Source organism: Taeniopygia guttata, chromosome 14, assembly GCF_048771995.1.
Source record: "Taeniopygia guttata chromosome 14, bTaeGut7.mat, whole genome shotgun sequence".
Taxonomy (NCBI): Eukaryota; Metazoa; Chordata; class Aves; order Passeriformes; family Estrildidae; genus Taeniopygia; species Taeniopygia guttata.
This window is the reverse complement of record NC_133039.1, coordinates 8,021,282-8,043,393: the sequence shown is the minus strand read 5'-3', so window position 1 is coordinate 8,043,393 and position 22,112 is coordinate 8,021,282.

The window sequence follows — 22,112 nt, the reverse complement described above, 5'->3', positions numbered from 1 at the left end:
TTCAGTGCTCCCAGGCACAGTGACCTCAACTTGATGACAGCTCAGCTCGGTGGGAGCCGTGCCGGCCAGCAATGCTGTGGGTGAAGGACTTGGGCACCAGCCTGGCTCCAGGGCCTTTGGCTTCCAATCAGCAGAGCTGTGTAAGGATGGAGATGTCCCAGACAGGATGAGGGCAATCTTTCTCTCTAAGATCTCCATCAGCTACAACAGTCCTCTCAGTGAATGATGTTTTGTGTAGTGCACAGAAACCAAAACTGTAGGTCCATGTAATTGAACTTCAGATTCATCAACAAGAATAATCTCTTGCATATCTGAATCTGAACCTACATCTTGGCTCTGGTCAGGAAGCTGTTTATCCTTCGTTGGGCTGGGGTGAGGACAGGGCTGTTGGAATCCCACCTCACTATTCAGAGTGTTTTAACCCCACAGAAGCTCTCAGGTAGGTGACTGTGCTGTTAATTGTACAACTGCAAACACACAGGCATATCTAATTAATTTTTTCTTAATTAGTTGTGGATTACGACATTTTCTGGCACTGATTTTTTGGAATCCCCCTTGTCTCCTAGGTGACCACATCTGATTAGTACTCATTATCAGGCACTCTGAAATTGTTTTTAAGGACGACTGTAAAGTCTGTCAAGCAGTGAGAAGTGGAAATCCTGAATGCTCAATCCCATTCAAGGATGATGCATTTCAATGGGAAGCTCACAGCAGTGCTGAATGAGGAAATGTAAACAGAGCAAGCGCTTTCACTGCTTGAAGGAGTTTGTGGGGGGAAGAAGTTCTGAGTACAGCATGAGTCTAGCAAAGCCGTGTGTCCCAAAAATGCTTTGGCACCACCAGTGAGGTACTGGTAGCAGGAATGACACAGGCCTACAGAGATGTGCTCTCCTGGGCAGAGGTGTCGGGCACTGAGGCGGCTCACCACCGTCTTCCTACCTCCTTCCCCTGCAGCATTTCTTTTTCTAGGCTTTCTGAGCCTTTGTGCAAATTTTATGGCTGCTGTTCTCTGAAATCAGGATTGAGTTTCCCCTCCCAGAATAATGGAATTTAATGGAATTTAATTCCTGCTAAGCTAATTTCCAGCTAATAAATGTAGCTGCATTGATGATGCCTGTAACCTGTGTCCGCTGCTACCATTGCAAGGAGGCAATATGACCTAGTGGTGGTGAGAACAAAGAATATGGTGACAATTTTTGGGTCATCTTGGTGCTTCTGCTCTACAGAAGTCTTGAGAAGTCTGGTTTCTACTGGGGCAAAAGCTGTGGTGTGATTGCCCAGAGTGGGGGCATTACCCTAGGCTGGAGCTTCATGCAAATAGGTCCAGGGCCTTCCCAGCACCGTGAGCTCCCACAGCAGCTGGAGCGTGGTTTTGGGGGTGCAGAACGCAGGGGTGAATGGGGAGATGAGTGCTGGTAGCAGGGTGTGGCTGCACGGGGCGTTCTGCACGTCTCCTCCAGCCAGGGATCCCCCAGAGCCCCCGGCCCTGCGGCAGCCAGGTAGAGCTGTGCTCCCATGGGAAGCTGCTTCTGCTCCGCGCAGAACGGAGATGAAGCAAACACGTTATTGGAAAAGAGTTTTGTTTAATACAGGAAACTGGGAGGTCTGCTAAACCCTAGCTGGGAATGAGGGCAGAGCCTACATGCTTATAAACCTTGTAACTCTGGCCTGAGTCATGTAGATGAGAGTCTGAACAGCCCCTGGGGCACAATTAAGATAGGAAAGTAACCTGCACTGATACAGAAAGTCCACATTCTGCATAGAAAGGAGAACTAAAAAGCAGGAATGCATACTTAAGTATTTATATATTCTGTTTTTGATATATGAAATATCTGGCAAGGCAACATTTTTGCAGGAAAGGATGTGGGTGCGACAATGCCAAAAAGCAAAGCCTTATTTTAGGACATATTAACATGAATGTTGCCTATATGGGCCCAGGTATAAACATTTCCCCTGCATGTCATATCAGAGAATAAAAATATTTTATCTCTTAAAAATAATTAAATATATATTTCTTCTAAGAAAAAATACAGAGAAGTTGATGAAGTACTGGAAAATTTTGAGAGAGATGCTGAGATCCAAAATAAATGACTAGTGAGCAAAGGCTGAAAGAATTGAGTGTTGTTGACCTGAAGTGGGAAAATAAGAGGTGAGAAAGTGGCAGTCTTCAAACAGAGGAAAGGTTATTGCACAAAGGACAACATTCAGTTGTCTTCTGTCCTTCTTAGGCCTACATTTCCATGATTTTGAAAACCTGCAGTACTGATTTTTTGCAAATGAGGTTTTAGATGAGGACAAACAATAATCAGTTTCTCTGAATCTGCCATGGGAAATGCCTGTTCCTTCCTAAGGCATTTGTTACAACATGGGGAAACCCAAATGCAGGGATGTTGTGGCTGAGCCAGCTGTGGTTTCTCAGGACTGGGGTGCAGAGCTGGACACCGTGCCAAGGGTGGCACACACCTGCATGGAGGCCTTGGTAGCCAAAGCTAGAATGAAGGTCTCCTGGAGAAGTTTTTGCTGCAGATGACTTTAAAGCTCTTTATGCAGTATCCTCATGCTTTTTGTGGGTACAGGTATCATTATTTCATTATGCTTTCATGTGAAGTGTGAAAACTATCTTTACCAATCCTCTTAAATTAGTTAAATATAATATTCAGGGAGACAGGAGATAGCGAAATGTTAATTGAAACTGGAGAGGTGTTTATAGGGTGATAGAGTGTGGCCAGCTGTGACTGAAATTAATGTTCAGGGTCCTTGATAGTGATTCATATTCTAGAGTTTATTAAATATTTTCAACAGCAGTCAAAGCCATGTGGTGTAGTCTACTACACTTGTGAGAATCCTTGGTGCAGGCACGTGGCACTGTCAGGGAGCAGGTCATGCAGGATTGTTCCTGGACTGGTTCCCCATGGGCTGCTGTGAGGATGCCTGTGAGTGGCTCCAGGCCTGTGGCACCCTGCGTGCCTCCTTGGGCCACACCATGTCTGTCACATCCCCTCCCCTCCATGTGTGGGCTCTCCGTGGGCTCTCTATGTACACTTGGAGGCAGAGCTCTTTCCCAGAAAAAGGGTCAGTGCTGCTGGGGATGCTGCACTGGACAGAGGATGCTCCCCAGCCCAGCGCCCCACAACCACAGTGTGGCCCCATTGCCCATGGCTGGGCATCCCTGAGCTTGCCCAGGAGCTGCTGAGCTGGACAAATCAAGTCACAGGAACCGGATCTGTGACTCATTATCAGCTGCTCATTAGTAAAGACGACCTAAGCCTTCACCTCTGCTTTCCTCTGCAGTATCAGAACAAGGAGCACTGTCCCTGGCTGCAGGGCACATCATTGCCTGGGGACATGTGAGCCTTCATGGGGAGCAGTGTCCTTCTTGGAGGAGGAGGCAGGCTGGGGATGTCTGTGTGTGGGCATCTTCACCTAGGAAGATGTCCAGCTCTTGTAAGTAATTGGTGGCTCTAATTGAAACTGTAGTTTTATCTTGCACTCACTCAGCTCTGTTGCTCTGTTGCTTTTGTCCATCTCAGACTGTCACCTGTTACCAGCAGGCCCTGTTAGCTCAGAGCCATTCCTCCTGTTACCAGCAAGCCTTGTCCCCAGTTCACTGCTGCAGCCTTTTGCAGAGATGTGCACTCTCTGGGAAGAGAGAGAAAATGCAGCTTAGCAGGGATAAGTGATGGTGACATGTTACAGGCGACAGGCTCAGCACTTTTGCAAACCTTCTGCTTGCCAAAGGCAGCAGAAAACATTTGAAACTATTGAATACTGCAGCCAATACGAAGATGCAGTAATTTATTGATGTTTCTAGCTTGCCTTTATTCCTTTCATCTATCTTTGTGCCTGCCCTGGAAGGCTGAAATAATGAATGTTGCTGTTTTTGTAATGAAGTTAGGTAAGCCGTTCACCTTTGGCTAGGAGGGCCTGCGCTCTTGTTATGGGGTCCTGCCAGCAGCTGAGGTCATGAACAAACCATCCTTTGCCCTTCCTGGGCATGTCACTCATGTGGGAGGGAGTGGTGCTGGGCACGCGTGGCTGACCAGCCTTCCAGTGCTCTTCCTGCAGGATATAATCACTGTGGTGCTCTCAGTTTCTGTTATGCATGTGGCAGAAATCCCTGCCTGTGCTAGAGAACCCAGCAGCTCCCAGATGCCCACCATCTGCAGGGATTGGACTTTTCTGCTCTGAAATACTGAAGAAGTTCAGGCTCTGTGTGTCCTTTTCTTCTTTGTGACAAGGCTTTGGGCTCAGCTCTCATTGTCTTTGCAGTTAGGGTTGTGCAGTCTTGTGCTTCCAGCATATGCCATTTCCCACAGCTCCTGAACCCAACGAAATGATTCTGCATGATCCCATTGGCAGCTCGTTAAACCATCAGCACATCCCATCACTGTGGAGAGAGCCAGCATCCGCTGGAGGAGAGAGTGCTAAGGGAGAAACCAGTCTCCATAGAGCACCATCCCTGATGATGCTGGGTGGACTCCTGCCTGATCAATTCCCACTGTGAACTCATCTCTGGCAGGAGCTGCCAGGCCATGGAAACTTGCTGCTATTTGTGCTGGTTTTCCTCCTTTGGAACAGATGCTGCTGTGCCACTTGCCATGTGTGGGCCATCTGGTCTCTGTTAACGCTGTGGTGCTTGTTTCCAAGGCTGTGGACTGTCCTGCTTGGGCTATGCCTGGTTCATTTTCTTAAAAACATCGAAATTAATGATCCTTGTCATGCCAGTAAATCAGGAGGTCCTGAGTGGAAAGAGGGAACATGAGCTTGTTGTGCCAGGGATTCCCATCCTTCCAAATTTCCAGGTACAGGCTGAGTATCTGCCTCCCTGGGTAATGTCCATAACCCTGGATCTTTGACTGACAAAGCTTTTTCTTTCATGAAGCATTTACATTTTATGAATTTGAGTTATTTTGCTACTAATATTACAACAGTAAGCACAGACAAAAGGAGTCATCAACAATCCTCAAATTCCAAGGCACTTGTCATTCACTAGAATATTTGCAGATTAGCTAACAATAGTCCTCAGAAATCAGTAACTATTTTCAGTGTTCCTTGTGAACTTGCAAATACTAATGCCAACTGCTGTCTGGTCCCAAGAGTGCCAGGAACAACAGGAATGTCTCCACTGCTGTCCCAGACAGAGTGAATGGGGAGCCTCCTCCGAGTTTATTGTGAAGGCAACACTCTGCAGACAAGGCAGACTACTGAAAATGTTGCTTATCAAATGTGTGAAAATGAGGTCTACTGATTATTTCATTGCAGAGAATGGGACACATTTAAAATACTTTTAGGAGAAGTCTTCATCTGGATCTGAGTGCTGCCTCATGAATCAAGGTCAGCTGGTGTAAGCTGTGCAAATGTTCCAAGCCTCTTGAGTTTAGGAGGGAATTTGGAAGATTTTGAAGTGCTCTTGATCTTCAGAAGGACATCTGCAGCTAATGGTCTGTGTGAGCACACCAAGAGCTGCGAAGTAATACCAGCGCTGTCTTGAGCCTGCTCAGTCCCACTAGGCTTCCAGGACCCTTTAATACAAGTTCAGAGACTAGTAAGTTGTAAAAAATGCACTCTTGTGCCAACAGCCAGTAATCTAGTGCTGGTTAGGTCAGGTGTAAAATGTCATACTGGAGCTTTTACTATGGTGTTTGACTGCCTGCTGAAGTAAGGCACACAGTGTTACAAGGATTTCAATAAAAAGATGCGTGGGCAGAAACTCCAAGCTCTTTGCTGTACAACTCAAGGTTTATTTTGTAATTGTATCTAAATAGAAAAATGTCTTCTTATTAGATATGCAGAGTAGCAGAATAGTAAGCCAAATTGTTTTAATTCCAAACCTAACAATCAGGAAAATAAGCTTTGCTGTGAATTCAGGATTGATACTGGTTTTTAGGAACAGCTTTTTCATCTGTGTCTCTTCTCTCATTAGCTGATGGTGCCAGGAAGTTCTGTGCTAATGAATGGCTACAAAGTTCTCTGCAAGTCCTTCAGATGAAATACCCACAGGAGCACAGTGGAGGGTGCAGTCACCTCTCAAAGGATGCTGTGTGCTGCCAGCCAGGACCTGAAGGCTTTGCTGTGCTGGATTCAGATCAGATATGGAGCTATGATCATCTACTGGGATAGGGGAAGGTTTTGCCTTCAGTCCTGGAAGCTGTGGGTCTAGCACCCAGTGGAGACACACCAATATCCTGGACACAATCTCTGGGACACAGCTGCATTTACTTGGCATAAACACTTCCCAGCATCAGTACAGGAGAAGGCTCTGACCTGACACAATTCAGCCTCCAAGTCCCTGTCTGCAGTACACATCTGCTGCTGAATCTGGCACTGGAGCTGATCAGTATCCCCTGGCCTCCCTCCATCCACGCAGCCAGCGGCGCTCTGTTCCTCAGGCAGGACTCACTCGCAATCGCCTCTCACTCTGCAGTCCAGAAGTGAAGCAGAAGGTATGAAAGCCAAGCTGGGGTCTGTCTCACTCTGGACCTTTTGCTCTGCCTGGAGGTGGTGGAATCCATGCCCAGCTCTGTCTTAGGCAAGAGCAGATGCCTTTGTGACAGCCTCAGCAGGTGTCCTGAGCTGGCTGGGAGGTGTGGCAGCCCTATCAAGGCTGTGGCAGTTTTGTTCCTGTCCTGATGGGTTGCTCTGGTGAGATGCCACAGCATGGTGGGACATGCTGGGTGCCAAGGACAGGGATGTGCTGTGACAGAGATGTCTTCTCAATTCCCCCAAGTTCCAAAGCGGTGCTTTATTAACTAAACAGAGCAATAAAAATGCACAGAGTCACTGTGCTGAGCATCATATGGTCCATGACAGAAAGACAAATTAATAGGGCAACTAATAGGTTATATGAATGGCAAGTTTAGGTGACAAGCTGACAGTGTGGCACAGCAGAGTTGCAGCAAACAGATTGCGGGTGGTCCTGAAAGGCCACATTGTCAGTGTCTCTGACAGTGGGACAATGGCCATTCCCCCCTGCAAAATGGGAATGACAAGATCTTTCACTGCTCAGTTCTCCAATCACTCCTGGAAACAGCAAAGCTTCTTGGTGACATTTCTGAAGAGCTGCTTCAGAGCTGTGACAGGTGCCCCTGTGCTGGGTAGGAGGGGGCTCCTTCTGCACCCCAGGCATGGGCTTGCCACCCAAACAGGTGGGCAAATCCAGGCAGCTCCAGCTTTGCCATGGTTCTCTGCATCCAGGACAGCAGAAGTCAGTTGGGTGTCCTCTCAGCAGAGGTCCCATGGCAGTGACAGAGCCCACATGGCCTGTCTGACCCATCACTGCCCTTGTGCCATGGGAATGCTTTGCTAGGGACGAGAGCGAGCTCCTCCCAGAGCCTGAAAGAACTTTTAAACCATCTTTGTTCTCCCACACAGAGCTCTCTGACTTGCTTGGATATCACTCAACACATGTTGTGAGTGAGCACAATCAGAGCCACCAGAATGGAAGTGGAGCGTGCAAGCTGTGTGACCAAGAGTGATCTGGCTCGGTGGGAGAGCTCAGAGACATCTCTAGACTCTTAATTTTCTTTGTCAAATGGTCACTAAAGGGTTAATGTAATTTTGATTTTAATTACATTACTGGAGGGCACACTTACACAAGGGAAAAGACATAATTACCAAGACATTTTATTAAGATATTATTTAATTTTATTGATGTGTCATAAGCAAAGGCACAGAAATGTTCAAATCAATATATACTTACATCAATGTTTAATCTACTTTCAGCATTTTTGCCTGTTCTATTTATGCAGTTACTAGTTGATAAATTAAATTCCTGGAAATATGCAGAACATTAATGAATTTTCAGCAAATTCATGCCTTGTGTATTTGTTTCAGTGGGAAGCCAGAACACAAACAGGCTTTCATCTTCTTTCAGCAAAATGTTATCACCCCTCTGCCTTGCTGCTCACTATTACCAGATCACATGTGATCCTTTATTTTCCTTGGTCAACTTTTCCAGAGCAGGATTCCGAGCTCGAGGGTCAGGATCTCCTGCCTGGAAGGCAGACTCAAGTGAGGCAGGGTGCCAGCCCTGGAGCAGAGCAGGATTATGCTGTGCAGTGCAGGTGCTCTGGGCCTCCTCCCAGCAGTGCTTTGTAATAACAGTTCTGGCTTTTCTGTGGAGCACCTGGGGCTGCTCACTGCTGCTGGCAGAGAGGCATTTACAGGATGCGAGTGTGCAACTGCATTTGTCACTCATTCCAGGAGGCAAAATCTGCTTGGAACCGATAGAAAAACCCCAGCCAATCTAGGGGGCTGTTACACAGGACCAGCTCCTGAGCAGCCTGTGGTGTTGTCCCCACAGGAGTGACAGCAGCACGAAGCCAGGCAGCCTGGCAGTGACAGAGGAGCAGCATGGGGTTCAGAAAGAAAACAACTCCTGGAGATCTTGTGGACCAGGCTCTACAGAGTCCTTCTTGCTGTACTCTGATGCTGAGACTGACACAGCACAAGGTTACTTTCAGATACAGACAAAATCAAGTTCAAGATAGATTGCAGAGCAGTGAACCATCTTTTCACCCACATTTCCAGCTGGGAGAAGAGTAAATGTAACCTGAATGGTCAGAGATACATGCTCAGAGAGAAACTTATGACTTAATTCCCATGAGGTTTCTGATCTATTTATCTATTTCTCTAGGTTTTTTTTGGTTTTTTTTTTTTCTTTTTTTTTTCTTTTTTTTTCTTTTTCTGTTTGGGAAGCCTGCCTTGCCTCCTCCAGGTCTGAGGAGCAAGTTATGGATGGTCAGCCCAAAGATGGGCCTCGCCAGGCATTGGTTTTGCCTTTCCTTTCCTAGCATGGGCAATTGCCTTTTTATCTTTCCATTTTCAGGCTCCTGGTTTTCCCAGGGCTGCACTGCTCCTGTGCATTGTACCTTACACAATGCACGCTTTGCACATCTCCACTCACTGCCATTTGCTTCCAGCTGCTTGTGGCTGGGGAATCTGTGATGGAATCTCTGATCCAGATGGCTGCTGAACTACCCCGACTTCAGACAGTTTGTCACCCGTGGAAGGATTGATGTTGGGAAGCACTTTCTGAGATGCCTTTTATCTTCCCACATTCACGGTCCTGCAGCTCAGTTCCTCAGTTGTCTTCATCTATCACCTGTCCCAAGTTCATATATTTTCTCCTGGTTCAGCTTCTTCCGAGTCATGCAGGTGCCACTTTCAGTGGCTGGTTTTGCCTTCCCCCTGTACAGGTAGGTGGGTGTGTTCTCCTGGGCTGATTTTCATTAATGCCTTCCAGATGCTGCCTCGACTGGTCAGTTTTGCAGGAATTCTGGCATGGCTCTTCCCTGCAGAATTGAGCCATCTTTTTCCCAGGCAGTAGCTGCCATCTGCACCAGAAGGTTAATTTGTTCCTCTTCCCTATAACTGCATTTATCACATGGAAGTGGTTGTTGTGGAAAATATCGATCAAATACTGGCTTTTCCCTGGCTGGACTGAAACAGAGCATTTCAGCTACTCAGTTGTTCAGGATTTCATGTTGTGTGCAGCAGCTCTGGAGAGTGTTTGCATGGGTGTGTGTGTGTACACATATGTTTTGTGGTGAAGCAGTGCACAGTGGCTACTGCTGTCTCTGTTTCACCCTCCTGCGCTTCCAGCAGCAGCTTTTCTGAAGCTGGATGTTTGTGGCTGACATCTTGCACAGTGAAGGTTTCCTGCTGCATTCAGCCCCAGCTGAAGGCCAGTGGCAGCAGTGGTGGATCCCCCATGCGTGGCCAGGAGGGAGGGAGGGAGGCATGGCTGGATGGATGTGTGTGGAGAGGAAGCGCTGTCTCTGGGAGCAGAGAGCTGGGGGCCTGTACCTTGGCACTACATGTTTGGATGCAACCTGGTCAGTGGGAATCCTCTGTGTTAGTCTGCTTGAGAACTAAACTCTGCCCTTGACACCTGCCTGGTGCCTGTGGCAGCCCTGGGTTGCTTTGAAGACTCTCCCAGCTCCCTCACACTGCCCCAGCACTGCCACAAACGCCTGCCACGGTCTGAGCTCCAATGCTTGTCTCTCTGTTAAAGAACAATACAACAGCAACAGCTCCTGGCAGCAGCTGCACAAACCTGGGTTGTTTTGACAGCACCTTGTTTCAGCCCTGTGCTCTGGAAGTCTTGTGAGAATGATTCCTGCAGCAGCTCGTGATGGTGGAGTCGTGCACAGGATAATGTATGAGTTGCCCTGTGAATGATCACGACAGGTTTAGTGCAAAGACCTGTCCCTGGTCTCCACTGGGTGCTTTCCAGGCACTTATTTACCAGGGAAATGAGGGCTGGGGACCACAGCCCTTGGGCAGCTTCAGCAGTGTGGCAGTGGTCCCAGCCCTGTGCTGGCCATGCGCGTCTGTGCAGTGGGCTGGGTCCAGGTGGGGATGGCACTGGGCTCCTTGTGCCCATCCTGCCACAAGGAGCCAAGGGCGTCCAGGTAAGGGCTGGGGCCACGGCAGAAGTGACAAGGAGCATCCAGGAGCAGTAAGCTTGTCTGCTGGGCTCTCCATCTGTCCTGGTGTTCAGAGCAGCTGAGTAGACACCAGGAGAGTCAGGAGCAGTCTTTTTAGGAAGGCTGAGCCCAGTGTGGAGCTCTGAGCTGGCATAGTGGGGACAGGCAAGGAACCACCCTGGCTCTCAGAGTCGCAGGCGCAGGGAGCCCGTGTGCTGAACGCTGGCTGCTGCTCGGGCCAAAGTGGGAGCACGAAGAAAGCAACTGCCTAGAGCCTGGCACATGCCCAGGACACTGCCAGCTGGTGCACGGTGTTCACCTCTGCCTGGAGCAGGGTCAGCCCTTTTGGCTGCTGTCTGCCCCTTAAAAACGAGCAGAGAAGCCACCAGAGGAATTCTTCTGCTAGAAAGAGAAAGCCCCTTGGCTCGAGATGCCGCGTGTTAGGAGGGTGGTGGTGCATGCAGGAGCCGCAGCAGCGGCAGCTCCGGGGCGGTGATGCCGTGACCGCTCGGGGCTCTCGCACCCGCCGGGAGCTGACGCCGCCAGCCCCAGGCAACTCGAGCCTGCTCTTTTTCTGCAAAATCTGGCACACTGTCCAATACAGATTCACTAGAAGAGCTGTACTCTGCCAGTATATGAAAATTTAATTAGGCAGTAAATGCTTTCTGCTTCCAAGCCCTGAGGCTGAAGAAATCCAGAATGTCTTTGGGTTTCTTAATGGGACAATTGTCCCCTCCAATAGGCTGTGAATGGTGTTAGTGACATTGGGCAAAGCCTGCCTTCTGCATTACGTTTGTGCACTTGCTGACTCGCCGGTGCATCCCCGCCTGCCTCTGAATGCTCCCGGGGGCGTGGGAGGGACGGACTGGGGGAGGCAGAGGAACCCTGCAGAGCCCGACCCTCTCATGGGTCACTGAGGACACTGCTCCTCCGCTGCAGGAGCAGCTCCCGACAGTACCAGCACCAGGGACTTTTATCCCAGCTCCTCTTTGGAGGGTCTGTGAAGGCTCAGAGTCAGGATGAGGGCAGCAAACCCCTTCTCCCCATGGTGGCACAGTGCCACCCCGCCCTGAGCTCTTGCTGCGAGACCCCTGGATGAATGTTAATATTAATATTTGCTATTACTTCACTCTCTGCACTGTGCAGGAGCTCACAGCTTCAGCAGACACGGATTTTCTGTCCTGGCCAGTGTGTACCCTCTCCACACTAAATTAGGTACAGTCCCTTCCTCAGAAAGTTCAAACTTTAAAATAAATTATAGTGCAAAATAAGGGGCTCCTGTGCTGTGAAGAACCAAGTTCTGCTGGAGTCATGACCTCTGCCAGTGTCACAGCCTGGCTCTGCTGAAGTCAGGGCTGTAGCTGCCCTATTCCACAGCTCGGACAGAAAGCTTCACCACTGAGCAACCTCTGAGATCCCAGCTCTGCTGCTGAGCTTCCTCACCTGGAGAGCGGTTTGTACATTCAGAGTATTGATTCTGAAAATGCAGCTTGTCCTTGTAATTTAAAGAAAGCAAGGAATTTTTAAGCACTGAGAAAGCTCCCAGTTCTTTAAAACCTGTTTGGCTTAAGGTATGAAAAAATTAAGTATTTTTTACATGTCTAGATGTCCCTTTGGGTGAGGAAAGGGGGGAATTGTTCAACACCTTTCCACAGGAATTCAAATGATCCATATATTGCAGGAAACTCATTAAAACACATTTCCAGTATCAAAAGACCATTCCTAATCCCTGGCAACCTGCTGCTTCAAACAGTAGCTCTGGCCTCCCAGCTGGTGTGTTCTGGGACAACTGCTGCTCACTTCCACGTTCGCTCTCGCCCCTCCCTAGGGCAGCACATCATCCACATTGCTCACATCTCCAGAAATACCTCAGGAATGGACACTGAGCAAAAGGTAAATCATGAGCAACAAGGAAGCTGCTGCTGTGAGCTGTGTGGGCACCATGGACTGCATGTGTGTCATTGGTGTCACGGCATCTCTGTCCAGCTGCCACGCCTCTGCATGGGACATGCCTGCTGCTGCTGGCTGGCTGGCTGCCCACACCACTGGCCCAAGACCGAGTTGGGAGCCAGTACATGCCAGATTGGCAGCTGAAAAATAGGCACTATTTTTTTGTTTTTATTGTAATGCAGAAAATAATTTCACCTTGGGGTCTGTGGCAGCTCAGGAAGTTCCTCAGTAAGCAGACCTTGGAGGCAAATACTGTCTTCACCCTGGCACAGGCAGGAGTGGTGTGAAGCAGGTGCACTCCCTGGACGATGGCATCTGCTCAGAAACCTTCACCCTTCTTCAAACCGGGTGGCCATGAAAGCATCGGGAAAAGCCTGTGATTGATCTCCTTGGCTCTGACTAGTCCCAGGCTCCTGAGGCCATGCAAGTTGCTGCTGGGATTTCACTCCTCCCACCTGTTCCCAAATTTCAAAAAGAGCCTCTCTGAGCTTTTACTCTCTATGTTTGAGACACTTGTCACTTTACAAAATGTCTTCATTATTTTAAAATTAGGGGTTTGAGAGAAACTGTTGTTATTTATAAATATCTGTCTGCTATCAAAGCACTTGTCACTGTCACACCCCAGAGCCTCCAGTAAATGCCTGCTGATGGCCACTCTGGAGATGCAGCTGGACAAGGTGGGTTGTCACCCGTGCCCCCCGCCTCCCCACGGGGGTGGGTGTGTGTCACCCTTGGTTTGGAGCTGCTCACTGGGAGACAGTGACACAGCCAGCAGAGCCTCCAATAGGGGCAAATTCTCTCAGACATCCCTGTCACAGTGGGACTGCTGCTGTGACGTGGCCAGGACACCCAGGCAGAGCATTGTGGTGGGCGCAGCGCAGCTGCCACAGCTGGGGATGCTGCTGCCTGCGTGGAAGTCTGCTGGTCACACTGGGGACCCGTGCAGCTGTGTCCCCACCTGGTGCCCAGAGCTGAGTCCAGCCACCAGCAGGATGCCAGCGCCACTGTGGTGTAACCTGAGCTGGTGCCGAGGGCGTGCCAGGTGCTGTGCATGGGCAATTGTTTTCCATTCAGGGAGAATCAATTCTCCTCATGAAACAGCCTGTTAGTCACTCACAGCTCTCTGAAATCCACTGCTGGGAGGGTGGCTCAGAGGGTCTTCACAGCTGCTGGGCCTCTTTGGAGTAGGAGCCTTTGTGTGCATCTCACAACCACATCTCCCTGGGGAATCCATCTACCCATCTCAGCCCTATAAGAAGTGTTAACACAGAGGGAGCAATAAACATCCTCTGGCTATTATTTTCCATTTGCGTGGTCAGCTCAAACACACAGCAGCTCACAGCAGGTTTGATATGCTTATATCGATTTTCTTTATAGATTAGAGTGATTCAAGCAGTTATAAGGTTAATTTCAGATGATTAACTTCACCATATTGTAATATTTGATTTAGATTGGCTTTCAAACACTTTCCAGCTATTGATTTTCAATATCACACTTCTAGCACTGCAGCCAAATGTCATTTAAATAAAAGGTTGACAGAGTAGAAAATATCCACATCAGTCCTGAAAATTCTGCCACATCCAGCCTGGATCAGCCTGGCATTCCAGGGAGAGGAGCGTGCTGCAGGGTAGCACAGACGTGTCCAAACCAGGCTTTGGCCAAATTAGTGCTGGGCTGACACAGCCCCTGGGTGAGGGTGGCTCTGGCCTGGCAGGGTCTCGGCAGCCGTGGTCCCCCCCTTCATTGCTGTGGGGCCTGTCCAGCACGAGCCAGCGCTGTGTCCCTGCCACACGGGCCATGGGGACTGTGGTGTTGCTGCTATTGGCGAGGTTGCTGCTGTTTCGTTTGTGACATTAAAACTCCTGTAAAAAAATCAACCATGAAATTGTTAGATATCAGGAGAAGTTTGACCTTCCTCGTGGCTTCAGACAATCCCCCCCCATCCTGGGGAGGTGCAAGAGTTGTAAAATGTGTAACAGGTTTTCTTTACATCAACTGAAAGCAGCTGGGGATTTGAACACTGTAGGAAAATTACGTGTGTGTGATTTTATAGGAAGCTTCCCCTTAAAATACTCAGATGGGACATGAAATCTTTCCTTTTCAAGGGATCCTCACTCCTCAGAATGTGCCAGCCCAAGGGAACATCGGTGCTAATGGTTCTGATAGAGACACTGGAGATGTGGAATGTGAAAAGGAAGGACTTGTGTCCAGCACCCCCTTTGGCAGAGCACATGCAGGGAGCTTTTTGCTTTTTTAATGGCTCGTGTCTCCTTCTCTCTCTCACACTTTTATTTTCAGGGGCTATTTTCTTCCTCTCATTTTGATGATGTGCTGAATACAGATGAGGTTTAGAATACACAGAGCTATTAGAGTGACACACACTCATTTTGTAGGTTTAGAAAAAAAAAAAAATAAACCCCTGCTCAAGTTAGCTTGGCACAGTTAGAAAATGATGTGAGTACCTGGCTGGCAACAGTCCTCTTTACTGCCCAAAACCTCAGGGCCACTTGTGAATGCCCTGTGCATGGACGTGTCCATGCAGGAGTCACTGTCCCCACCAGCCTGGGGGGTGCTGGAGTCCAGGGCTGTGCCCTGTGGCTGCTCTCGCCCCTGCCCCCAGAACCTTCTGGAACCTGCCTTGTCTGGTGTGCCAAGGCCCACAGTTTATGTTCAGGCCGTTGCTCTCTGTGCCTGTGCCTCCTGAGGTGAAGGGATATTGCTTCCCATAAATTTCAGGGATTCTTTACAGAGTGCCTGGCTGGCCACAGTGGTTCAGACAGAGCTGATCAAATACTTATTTGTCAGATGAATAGTCTGATTAATTTTGTAATTTCAAATTATTTATTTATAAGTCATCTGCAATAACTAATATTTATATTGCTTCATGACCAGCAATGGTTTGCTATTTCTGATGATAAATCCTCATACACCTGCAGCAGCTGATGCTGATGGCCTAAACTTGGGAACAATAATCCAAGCAAATAAGGAGTGCTCTGTAATCCCCTCACAGGCTGCAGAACATGTGTATTATCTTCAACTCTTTCCCACAATTCTTCCACATACACTTTTTGACAAAAGGAGACTGTACAGACCCCACAAGGATCAAAGCTATTAAAAATCTTTTCAGTGAGCAGTGCTGCATATCTCCAAACACTCACAGCTCTCCAGGGAAAGTCAGAACTTGCATTTTCCACCTCTAGATCTTCTAGTCCTGTCCAGCACCCACTGAAAGAAACCTGTGTGGAAAATCACCTCCTGAAGCCCCTGGGTTTGTCAAACCAGGCAGATGAAGCAGCCGTTGGCTTTTCTCTGTTGAACCCCAAGAGATAAATGCATCTGTTCAAGTAATTCATGTGACTAGAAAAATACAAGACATGTGATTCAAGGCATTTTGAAATACAAAGGAACATTTGTTCAATAGTTTTTCAGGTATCTGTTGAATCTCTACTGCTTAAGAAAAACATGTGGCTTAAATAGACCTTGCAGTCTCTGCTCCAAGACCACGTCTTGGCAGGATTTTGTTGCTCACTGTCTTTACCTGCTTTCACCTCATTGTGAGATGCCACAGAAGCTCCCTCCAGGAACTTGTGGGTTTGAACCGTGTACATAGTTGTGTCATCTGTGTTGGAGGCTGAGTTGTCTGCCTGCCATCCCACTTGTATGTTAAATGAAAGCAGTTCCTATACAGCCCAGGACAGCTCCCTGCTGATCACCTTTGTCCTGCAGATATCCCTGATATTAATCTGCTCCCTGTTCCTGCTCCTTGGCCCCAGCTGGGAAAGGCTGTAGGTTCTGCACAGTTTGCTGTGTCTGGCCAATGATGTCACCCTCATGTTGGCGAGGTTTCTGAGAGATGATGTGAAGATGACATTGCCTGCAGCCTCTCAGTCTGCACCAATTAAACAGAGAAATTAAAAAATGTCTGAGTCAATTAAAAAGAGGAATTAAACAATGTGATAAACAGGAGAGAATGACAAAGCTGGCACATCTAAGGAAGGACACGCAGTACAGCAGCCACATGAACAGCTGCCTGTGTCAGCGCAGCGGTGCCTTCCCCGCACCTCTGCACTCACCTCACCACGGCGTGGGACCCTTCTCGTGGGGGGCTGCACCTGAGACTCAGAACCCACTTCTTAAGGGATTTCTCCTCCTCAGCCTGGCCTCTCCTCCTGGCACCTTCTCTGCCATGCCAGCAGCAGAGTCCAGCAAATCCCTTTCCTCTGGGCACCTGGGCAGATGTTTTCTGGCCTCAGGAGCTGGGTGCTTGGTGAGGGGTGTGGGGGCTTCGAAGGACTCACAGAGTGCTGGAAGGGCAGCATCCCTTGAACTCAGCCTAATGCATCATCTCAGCCTGGAGTTCATAGATGAGACAGTAGTCAGAGCTGTTCTCTGTGGTCACAAACATGGCATCCAGGTTAACATGTGCCAGAAATTAATTCTGAATTCCTCCAGAGGGCTCGTATGTTTGGGTGAGCTAGAGTGGCTCGCTGAAAGATAACAATCTGCAGGATTCCTCACTGCTGCCCTCAGTGTGCTGGCAGAGGGGAGAAGCTGTCTACAGGCAGGAGGCAAGTCCCTCCTGGAGGCTAGGGAAGTGCAGCTGGAGTGTGATTTCCAAATAATTTTTCAGAAAATTATAAATCAACACCATAACAACAGCCATGTTTGGCTCAGTCAGCGTGGAGCAGCTTGAGAGGTTGCAGGAGAGAATGGTGCTGTGGGTCAGCCCTGGACACCTTGGAAAATGTTGCTGGCACGCTGATACCTTGGGCATTGTCACCAGAGTCACTTCCACAACCTGCCTGCATGGCTCACTCTCACAGTCCTGTGGGTGGGCAGGTGATGGTCGCAGGCAACCGCCCACCAGGGTCCTCAGCAGAGGATGTGCCAGCAGCTGGGCTCCTGTTCCTGGCTCTCCTGGGGCTCCTGGACCTGCTGGAACGGCCTTTGGGTCCCAGAACCGCAGAGCCAGTGGGACTGTCCAGCTCACTGCAGCACAGCCAAGGTGTGGGTGGTGTCGAGTGTAACAGGCACAGATATATCCTATACCCTTGCAGAGGAGAAGTCAATGGACAGTCCATCACTGCTCCCCTCTGCCCAGGCTGGAAGAAATCCAGCTTTCATGGGGTTTTTCCTACAGTCAATTGAGTGACTTTTCTTTCCCAGAGCTGTTAAGCAGCTAAGCCAGACTCTGTCTTTTCTGTATCTAATTGGCACTTTCAGCTGTAAGTAAGGTGATCTACAAATCATTTTGATCTCTGTTCAGTTCTTTGATCTTACTGTTGTTCTCAGGTGCATATAGTGACAGCGCAATTAATTAATTGCAGGCTGATAATTGTGTGGTTGCAGCATGCTCTAGTTCATGCTTAGAGTTTTACTAGTTGAGTTGCCAGGGTTTATCATCAATTCTGGCAAACATGAGTGATCTGAAATAGCATTCGTTGACCTTTTCAGCGTCGGTGAGTCCGCAGGCAGAGTGCACACGCTGGGGAGGAGCCCCAGCCTCCTGCACGGGAGGCACTTAGCGCCCGGAGCTGACAGGCATGCGGTGCCCAGCTGCAGATTGGCAGCTCCTCAGGATGTTGGATTATTTATTAGTGAATGCTCTATGATGCTCACTACATTCAGCCTGCAGAGAGAGGAGAGAGCTGGACGGCACTTCGGGGAATAATCCAGAGACCTTTGCTGGTATTAACTCTTGTGTATCCTCCAGTCTGAAAGGGAATTCATTAAACCTTGTGCTGCAGGGTTTTGATCCATCCCTGCTGCAGGACAAGATGAGTCCCAGCAATGGAGAAGGATGCTCTGCACTGGATGCTCTGCTCTGAAATGTCTGGTAGGAAAGTAAAGCAGATGCATCAAATCAAATGTGATTTTTTTTTTTTCCTTTGTGCTGGTCCCTTGGCTTATGCTTTCCACACCATGGAGGTGACATCACTATTCTAATCCAGTGCCACAGGGCTGGTGACCTGCCACCATGGGCAGGGATCAGTGCAGTACCTGAGGGTGAGGTGGGCCTCCTTGTGGGAAAAGGCAGGAGATGTTTGCTAATGCTGGTGACTGAAGGAGCTGTGAGGGGAAGCCCCAGTCCTCTGGGCTGTGCTCACATCTTTTGGAGTCAGCTTTGCTGCCATCCGTGCTCTGGCAGAACTCGTTCAGCTTTTGCACGCTTGTGCTCCACAGGCTGTCAAACCTCTGCCAGAAGAGCCAGTGGACAAAAGAGCCTCATCTGTGTATTCTGCTCCCTTAAACCAAGGCAAATATTTCAGTATCTGTTAAAGAATATTTGCATTTTTATGGATAAATTCAAGAAAAAAGGCACCACACAATCCCAATTTGCATCCCTTATTTCCATAGAAACTACAGGAGCCTTAATTGCTTTCATGTGCTTTTGATGAAAATTGAGTGGGGTATCTTTATCCTACCATAAGGTGGGAAGAAAAATTGGCATTCAAAATAATATCTAATGGTTCAAAGGATACTTTTGCAAAACAACTTTCTGTGATTTATTAAACAGCTTGGTGTTTTTCAAATAATTGGAAAAAAAAAAAAAACTTTTTAGAAAACTTGTTGCAAGCCTTCACTAAACAGCTGCAGATTGACATCTGTGGAATGAGGGCTGTCTACCAGGCTGTGGCTGGTGAAATCGAGGGCATTCAGCTCCTAACCAGAGCTCAGACCGTAGCAGGGAGCAACAAAAGATTCGGATATTGTAATCTGTGCAAGACTTTTTAATTGTAGAGTGGGGAAAAATGTTACTCAACAGTATGCCAGCAAGAGAGATTGGGGATCAGGAGCAGCCTGGGCTGGGCTGCTGGCACAGGGCTCTGTGGATGCAGCCCACGGTGCCGGCCAGCCGGGAGCAGGGCTGGTGGGAGCAGGGGCTCGCTCGGTGCCCGCTCGGTGCCCGCTCGGTGCCCGCTCTGTGCCCTGTCCCGCGGTGCCCGCTCGGTGCCCGCTCGGTGCTCGCACCGTGCCCGGTCCCGCGGGAGCCCCGGGGGCTCGCATCGTGCCCGGTCCCGCGGTGCCGCCCGTGCCAGCCCATCACGGCCAGGGCTGGCTCCTGCAGCAGCCGCTGTGCTGCGCCTGCACCGCTCAGCCTGACACGAGGCCATTTATATTTGATGGTGTTTGGATGAATTATGCACATATTCACGGAGAGAAATTTAATGATGGGTTTCGTCTTATTTTTTTATAGATTTCAGCCTTTGAATTAAGCACCAGTTCACTCTCAGTCCTACAGGCGATAAAAGGGACTATTCCGGTCCCTGTGTCCATCACAGCTGCTCTGCCAAGCAGAGTTAACAAGTAAACAGTAATCGCCCGCAATTATTGCCCATTACGTGCTCTCTTCACCTGAGATCACACAACAAAGGCCGAGTGTGCTGTCGCAGGAGGAGTCGGGTGGCAAGGAGCTGTCAGGATGAAATAACAGCAGAGACCTGTCAAACGCTGGCTCCGTGAAAGACCTAAATCCTCTCTCGATGGTCCCTCCGCGAAGCGTAGAAGAGCTATTGCTGTGTAATTATAAATTGTCTGTAGGGCTTATCTCAGGTTCAGGGTTGACATTACAATAATAGGGTGGGTGAGCTTTATGTAAGGGATAATGTGTGGTGTACACACGGCAGTAAAGGAGTGTGGTGGGTGATTAACACCGGCACAGAGCCTGTGTGGTCAGAGGAAAAGAGCGTGTGCGGCCGTGGGCTCTGCTGGGAGGTGAGCAAGGTCCCACCAGGACAGGTGAGAGGAAGAACTGCTGTTGCCCTGCTCTGGCTGTACCAGTGCCACATCTCCAGGAGCATTCTGCCTGAATGCTCATCACCAGCAGAGAGGGAAGGGCAGGGTTTTGGTGTTTTACCGACCTACTTGAGGGACTTCCTTCAGGGATGAATTGAATTATTCTCAGAATTGTCTCTTCTTTCCTTTTGCTATAAAAAAAGCAGAAGGCGATAATCTCAGATGTGGAGCTGTAAGTCAGGAGGGATAGATCCTGTTGGAGATACCTCATTCATTTTGCCAAATATTTTCTTAGTGTGCTTCTCTGGTTCTACTTTATATCAAGGATGAATTTTCTAAGGATGGATCTCCTACAGTGTTTCCATGCAAGTAGACATTAGAAAGGGAAGATGTAGAGAACAAGCCCTGCACATGTATGTTCAGTGTAATGAGCATTACCTGGCTCAAGGTAATGTTTGCTTGAGCCAGGTTTGCCCTGAAGACAGGTGGTCCTGAGCAGTAATTGCCCCCTGCCAGTCTTGCCTGGGTGCCTTCTCCTGTCTCTCTGCTCCCTCCTGCAGTGAAGGGGCAGCAACTGTGGGGATAGAGGAGTTGCTGAAAGCCCAGCCAGATGTGGGGGGATCCGTGAGAAGCTCATGCTGGTAGGCAATGGCAGCACAGTGTCTGGCTGCAGCCCTGTGTACAGAGCAACCCCCAGAGCAGGCTGGCTTTGGAGTCAATACCTGAACCTGGCTTTTTGTACTGGGGTAAAAATAAAGAAAAAAACCCTATGTGGATCCACAGTCTCTCTGAAGTTCGAATATGCCAAAAGTTTCTGTGGGAGCTCAGCACCTGAGGCAGCCCTGGTCATTGTTACAGCTGACCATGCTGGAGGGCTGGTTTGGGCAGCAGCGCTTCGATCTCCATGTGAACTGCTGGGCTGCAGTAAATTACAGGGATCCATTGCTATTTACAGAGGAAAGACAGCATCTCTGCTCTCGAGTGCCTTGGCCCTGAGGGTGCAGGCAAGTACTACAAGGTGAGATTCCTGAGGATGAGGGAGCCTGGGAACTACCCCAGAAGCTGGGCTGGTGTATGAAGGCACTGTACCCATTTCTGCAAGCTCTGGCCCCATCTCTGTCAGTGAGACTGGTGGAGCTGGTGCCACTCAGGGGAGTTAGTAGTGGTATTAACTGGAGGAATACCATAGAGTAAGTATTAGCCTTGTATTATGTAGAATTTTAAAGCGCTTCATTAATTTACAATTCCACTTTTTATTAAATTAATTTGCATTTTAATGAAAAAAAAATAAGTGGAGCCAGCTCTCTTCTTGAAGTGGCAATAACATGCCACCTGTACGTGAATGAGTGTGCTCCAGCGAGCTGAGGTGGTTTGGCATGTGCAAGCTTTCAGTCCTGTGGGGGACTGTCCCCAGGCAATGTCCCCTCCCCTCGCGGTGTCCTTGAGCAGCCTGCATGCTCAGGCTGGCTCTGTGTGTGGGGGCTGCAACTCAGGCTGGGGCTTCACTAAGCGTGGGGGAAAAGGCTCCAGGAGCAGGCAGGAGCAGGAGGCAGTGATCCCACCTCACAGCAGAGAATGCCTCTTGCTGCGGCCACCATGCCAGCCTGCCCTTCTCCACAGGCTCATCGTGTGTCCTGCTGCCACCCTGCCCTCTCCACAGGGCCATCCTGTGTCCCTGCTGCCACCCTGCCCTCTCCACAGGGCCATCCTCTGTCCTGCTGCCACCCTGCCCTCTCCACAGGCTCATCCTGTGTCCCTGCTGCCACCCTGCCCTCTCCACAGGCTCATCCTGTGTCCCTGCTGCCACCCTGCCCTCTCCACAGGCTCATCCTGTGTCCTGCTGCCAGGCTCTTTCTTCCCCAAGAAACAGGGGCTGTGACAGTAAAACCCACCGGGACAGAAGAGCCCTGGCGCCCTCTTAGCATGCAGGGCAAATGGAAGAGTTCAGCTAAAGGTTAAAAAAAGTTAAAATTCCCATTGCTGGGCACCCTTTGG